This window comes from Monodon monoceros, unplaced genomic scaffold (assembly GCF_005190385.1).
Source record: "Monodon monoceros isolate NGI ecotype Baffin Bay Population unplaced genomic scaffold, NGI_Narwhal_1 Super_Scaffold_12, whole genome shotgun sequence".
Classification (NCBI taxonomy): domain Eukaryota; kingdom Metazoa; phylum Chordata; class Mammalia; order Artiodactyla; family Monodontidae; genus Monodon; species Monodon monoceros.
In genome coordinates, this window is record NW_021703768.1 from 59,372,182 (window position 1) to 59,378,935 (window position 6,754).

Consider the following 6,754-nt stretch of genomic DNA (forward strand, 5'->3'; position numbering starts at 1 on the left):
TGTCCAGGATGTTTGGAAATCCGTGTAGCAAGTCTGCACATCCTCTTTCTTTAATAGAGAAACATACTCCAGAAGCCCAATTACATTCAGAACGTTGCTTGATAAAGAGGGACTCAAAGTGAAGGGCGTTACACAGTCCTCAGAAATATTTCAGTAAGATCACGATAGCCTGGTAAGTCACGCTGCTCCTTTAATAGCTACCGAAGATCAGCGAACTTTTTCTGTAAAGGGCCAGATATTCAATGTTTTCAGCTTTACAGACCATCCCTGCTGCAAACAGTTAATGCGACGGTTACAGAGGAGCCACAGATGGCAAGTAAACAACAGCGTGGCTGTGGCCCAACTTTATCTGGGTCCAGGCAGACGAGAGCTTGGTTAGCCCTGCCTGTTAGACCTCTGTCCCCTGACAGTCTGAGAGACTTACAAATTCTTTTTCTTTTTTTTACTTTTATTTGCATTTTTTTTGGTGACATTTATTCCCGGGCCATAAGGTTTTATTTCTTCAGTTTCTTCTGGGATATCTTTTTCTTCTGGGCAACCTCTTCTTCAGGTTTAGTAACAACCTGCTCTTTTTCAGTAAGGATCATCTCAATGTGGCAGGGAGAGCTCATATATGGGTTAATCCGACCACGAGCTCTGGAAGTCCTGAGCCACATCTTGGGGGCTTTATTCACCTGGATGTGCTCAATGACCAGAGAATCTACATCTAAGCCCTTAAGTTCAGCATTCCTCTCTGCATTTCTGAGCATGTGCAGTAAAAATTCAGCACTCTTTTTGGGCCACTGACCCGTACGTCCAGCCCCAATGTCTGGCCTGGGCACACCTACCAACCCCACCATTGTAACGACGGAACGGCACACATTACTTCTTTAAAGTGACATCCTTCAGATACTTGGTGGCTTTTCAAATATGCATACCCTTAATGGCCTGGACAGTTTCACGAGTGTTCTTAAAGTGAACATGAAGATTTGAACCTCTTGACTTGCATGATTTTGTGGGGTTTTCTGGGTCAAGTGAATAGCGAACCATTTTTAGAGGTAACCGCAGGGCGCTTACCAGAAAAAGGAGACTTACAAATTCTGATTCTCTGATTCTCCTTTCTTTAACTTTCTTCATTTCAATAATTTCGTAATGTCTTTAACCTCTGAGACTAGAGAAAAATTGATCCAGTTTTAGTTCTAAATGATAGCATCTGGGTTAGGTAAAGGAAACATCTTAAGGTCAGTAGTGGATCAGCCCCCACATCAGCTTGCATCAAAGCTATTTGGGGGACGTTTTTCACAAAGGCAATGGGGCATACCAGTGAGAATGTAAGCTCTCCTGTCTTTCAGAGAGCAGAAATTCCTTCCTTCCTCTCTTCCCTCCACCTCCCCTCCCTTGTTTTAAGCCTCTATAGTTTTGGTCAGCATTGCTAGACTTTTCTTTACCTACATGGTATACAGATCTTTTTGAGATACATCATTATAAGCACCGTGTGATATGCAACTTTCCTCTGAAATGTGCTCATTGGGAGAAAAGGCTGCCAGTATCAAGTGTGAACCAGTGTTGAGCTGAGTTGTACAACTGGTGAGCTGCGTTCACAGTCATTTAGGCTCCTTCTGGAGGGAAAGCACACACTGAAGGGTGTCTGGGCCAACCCTTGCTAAGATGCTTCCTAGACCCTGCTTCAACCTCATGGGGGGGCATGATGCTATTCCTAAATGATAAAGGAAAGTATTTTCCTTAATCCCTCGGAGTTACAGAGCCCATAACCCAATGCCAGGCACATTTTCAGAGGAATGGCAGAGGGCCTGATAATTCCGGAATGGTAATTGCTCACTTGTCCTAACCCCCAGTATTAATTCCACAAACCAGCTTGCTTGGGGTTTTATCCTGCGATTCCCCAGGATATGTTTTTGTGTTTTTGAACCACTTACTCCCTTTTAGAAATTCATGTCTTATTGATCCAGAGCACTGGCTTCTCACGGATCTCCGGGCCCAATGAGAGTTATAAATTTGAAGGGGATTTTGTCCATTCATGTACTCATTAACAGGCCAGCTGCTCTGGAAAAATAAAATTTCATCATTTAGGAAATATTTTACACGCTCTGTGTGCCAGGCACTGGTCTAAGTGGTAGGAACTTCGCTGTTCAAAACAAAAATCTGTGTCTCGCTCTAGAAAAACTTAAGTTCTGTGTGGTGCAGAGTGAGGGAACACACAAACGAGTCAGGTGGTGATGAGAGCTAGTAACAAAAATAAAGTAGGACAAAAGGATAGACATCTAGGGACTTCCCTGGTGGTCCAGTGGTTAAGAATCCACCTTCCAATGCAGGGGACACAGGTTTGATCCCTGGTCAGGGGATCTTGGAACTTTTCTGTTCCAAGTCCAGGGATTAATGGATGCCAAATAGACAAATACAGAATCTGAGAACTAAGATCCCACATACCCATGCGCTACAACTAGAGAGAAGCCTGCAGTGAAGAGCCCGTGTGCCCTAACGAAGGCCTGGTGCAGCCAAAAAAAAAAAAAAGGAGGGGGGTGGACTTCCCTGGTGGCGCAGTGTTTAAGAATCCACCTGCCAATGCAGGGGACACGGGTTGGAGCCCTGGTCCGGGAAGATCCCACATGCTGCGGAGCAACTAAGCCCGTGCACCACAATTGCTGAGCCTGTGTGCCACAACTACTGAAGCCCATGTACCTAGAGCCTGTGCTCCACAACACAGAGAAGCCACTGCAATGAGAAGCCCGTGCACTGCAACAAAGAGTAGCCCCCGCTCACCACAACTGGAGATAGCCCGCGTGCAGCAATGAAGACCCAACACAGCCAAAAATAAATAAATAAATTAATTAAAAAGACAAAAAACACAAAGCAAAACAAAAAAAGGATAGACAGCTAGAGTTGGGAGGGGTCGGCATGCTATTTAGATGCGTGCTCAGGGAAGCCTTGCTTGGATGTCGTGATGTCTGAGCAGAGACTTCAATGCAGTGAGAGAGGAGCCATGTGGACACAGGGGAAGAGGGCTCCCGGCAGAGGAAACAGCGACTGTAAAAGGCCCCAAGGGCTGATCAGTCTCAGTTGTACCCACCATGGATTTCAATTTATGTAGGTGACCCAGTGATGACGTGGAAATGCTAATGCCATTGAAAGAAAAATGTATTGCTTACAGTTCCTGGGGGGATGGTGCATGCCACGCCACACAGGGCCACACCGGGAGGAACCGGGTTCGGTCACAAGGCAGAAGTGGAGTGAGGGGAAAGCCTCCCTGCCACAGGCTTGAATGGGGTTTCCACAGCAAAGGCAGAGGAAGCAGCAGAGGCGTGGCTAGTCTGAGTAATGCAGGCGGGCGCTGGCTATAGAGGAGGGCACTGGCCCTGGGGTGATTTACGGCAAGGAAAACATCGGCTTGGTGTGTGAGAGTTAGACAAGGAAGTGGTTCAGAGCGTGGGCTCCAGATCACAGCGAAGGGTAAGCAACTTTGAGCCTTAGTTTGGTGCCGTGATTAATGGATGCCAAATAGACAAATACAGAATCCGAGAAAACACAGAACATTATCATGTAGGGTCTTGAAGATAATGTTAAAATTCCTACAGTGGGAAAGATGGATGCATCTGGGAGAGTCAGGAGTCCTTCCAATCACCAGTGACCTGTGTGAGAGTGACAAAGGTGAGCGCCAACTGCTTATACTCAGTTTTTAAGATTCTTACTACCTCCTGACTTATTTTAGGCTCTATCCCTACACTCATTTGTACAGCTGCTTACAAGTTTTAGCTGACCATTCTTGGTATTATTTAGCACATTTTGCTTTTTCTTTCTGGCTTTTTTTTTTTTTTTTTCCTGTTCCAAGTCCTATTTTTCTTTCTGTTCCAAGAAAAGTAACAGCAGAATTTGTACCCATGCACTTTCTAGAACAAGACGGATGATGGCAAAGATGCCAGGGAGAGCCTATGCTTTGTGATTTGTCATTAAGCTTTCATTTCATGGAAGAATGTATCATGAGATTCACACTCACAAACAAGGACAATTTAAGGTTCATTTGTGAACGTACAGATGCTTCTTAAAAAAATTAGAGATGTCTCTCAAAGCCTGGCTCTCTGACCAGCTTTGTCTTTTGTTCATTTGTTTTCACCACAATTAAAAACCACAGCAATTATTCAAATGCAAAGAACCATAACGGCAAGAACTGAGGTTTGAGCCTTGGAAAATGAACATTTTGCTTCCCACTTGCTGCATGCTGGCTTATTTCATCTGCCGAGAGCAAAAAGGCTAAATAAATAATGTCTTCCTAGAGCTGTCTCAGTTCAGATGACAAAGAAACGTCAGTTGTAGATTCAGTCACAGAAAGCTCAGAATTTGATTCATTTGGCAGGTATTGGTTGGGCATTTACTGTGTGCCTGGTACACACAGAGGACTTAGTGTTGAATGAAACAAACACGGTCCCTGGCCTCATGGAACTTAGGTCTAGTGGGGGAGACATTTAAAAAGGAAAAACAGGACTTCCCTTGTGGCGCAGTAGTTAAGAATCTGCCTGCCAATGCAGGGGACACGGGTTCAAGCCCTGGTCCCAGAAGATCCCCCATGCCGTGGAGCAACAAAGCCTGTGCGCCACAACTACTGAGCCTGCGCTCTAGAGCCTGCAAGCCACAACTACTAAGCCCACGTGCCACAATTACTGAAGCCTGTGCACCTAGAGCCCGTGCACCGCAACGAAGAGCAGCCCCTGCTTGCCACAACTAGAGAAAGCCTGCGCACAGCAATGAAGACCCAATGCAGCCAAAAATCAAAAAAAAGGAAAAACACCTAACGACATTTATAACTATAAATTGTGATATGTGCCAGAAAGGAAAAGTAAAGAGGGGAATGTAATTTAGACTTGGAGGAGGTATCTCAGGAGGCCTCTTTGAAGAAATGTTACTTGATCAGGCCCTTAAAAGATGAACAGGAATTTCCAGTTATCTATTACTGTGTGATAAACCATCCCAAACTCAGTGACTTAGAATACCATTTTATTATGCTCAGAAGTTCTATAGGTCAGGATTTCAAACAAGGCATAGTGATTGTGGCTTATGTCTGCTCTACAATGTGTAGGGTCTGAGCCAGGAAAATGTGAGGGTCTGGCAGTAACTCAAACAACCGGGGGCTGGAATCATCTCTAGGCCACCTCATGCACATGGCTGGGGCTGTATTGGGCTGAATAGTGGTTCCCAAAGAGATATGTCAAGTCCTAATCCCCAGTACCTGTGAATTTGGCCTTATTTGAAAAAAGGGTCTTTGAAGATGTAATCACAGTTAAGGATCTTGAAATGCTATCATCCTGGGTTTAGGGTGGGCCCTAAAGCCAATAACTGTTGTCCTTTAAGAGAAAGGAGAGAATTGAGAAGAGGAGAAACATGGGGGAAAGTGATGTGAAGGTGGAGGAGAGATTGGGCTGATGTGTCAACAAGCCAGGGAATGGCAAGGATTGTCAGATACCACCAGAAATTAGGGGAGAGGAATGGAACAGATTCTCTCTTAGAGACTCAGAGCGTGGCAACACCTGCCGACACCTTGATTTCAGATTTCTGGCAGATTTCAGAACTGCAAGGGAGTGGATTTCTGTTGTTTTAAGCCCCCAGGTTGGTAGTAATTCATTATGGCAGCCACAGGAAACTAGTATGGTACCTAGGCTGGGATGACTCAAAGGATGAAGCAGCTACATGTGGGCCTCTTTATGTGGCTTTGGCTTCTCATAGGATGGTGAGTAGGTTCTGTGATGGAGCTTCCTGAAAGCAAGTGTCCTAGGACCATGACCTTAAAGAGACCAGGGCAGAAGCTGCAAGGTTTCTTCTTACCTAGCCTCAGAGGTCACATTAAAATGACTTCTGTCGGGCTTCCCTGGTGGCGCAGCGGTTGAGAGTCTGCCTGCTAATGCAGGGGACATGGGCTTGAGCCCTGGTCTGAGAAGATCCCACATGCCGCGGAGCAACTGGGCCCGTGAGCCGCAACTACTGAGCCTGCGCGTCTGGAGCCTGTGCTCCGCAACAAGAGAGCCCGCGATAGTGAGAGGCCCGCGCACCGCGATGAAGAGTGGCCCCCGCTCGCCGCAACTAGAGAAAGCCCTCGCACAGAAATAAAGACCCAACACAGCAAAAATAAATAAATAAATTACTAAACTCCTACCCCCAACATCTAAAAACAACAACAACAACAAAAAATCACTTCTGTCATATAGTCAAAAGCCCAACCAAATTCAAAGAGAGGGAATATAGACCCCATCTCTCAGTTAGAGGTGTGTCAAAGAATCAGCGACCACGTTCTAAAACCACCTCAAGGAGTAAGTTATGTGTCCCAGGGAGCAGAGGGGTCAAGACCTGTACTGTCCATCCTGGCAGCTGCTAGTCACGTGTAGCTGTTTAAAACATAAATTAATCTAAAATTAAGTAAAATTAGCAATTTATATTCTCAGACATACCAGCCACATTTCAAGTATTCAGTACTTGTGGCTAGTGGCTATCATATCGGACAACACAGATAAGAACATTTCCATCATGCAGGAGGTGTTATTGGACAGCCTTGCCCTAGACTGAGGGAAGAGCATGGGTCAAGGCTCTGAGCTGGAAAATAAATTAGCTTATAAGCAAAATAGAAAAAAAGTTGGCTGTAAGGGCTAGGTCTGATGCTGTGTGCCCACTGCACATGTAGCTCATAATAGGTCCTCACAAGGTATGTATGTTATGAAGGAACACAGGCATAACGCTGCAGTATACCCTGTGCCAGGCCAGAGAAGAGTGGTAT

General features: G+C 45.5%; 1 pseudogene; it reads right to left on the reverse strand.

The window, feature by feature from the left end:
• Positions 1-473: 473 nt before the first annotated feature.
• LOC114892970 lies at positions 474-1,029 on the reverse strand (annotated as a pseudogene).
• Positions 1,030-6,754: the final 5,725 nt, after the last annotated feature.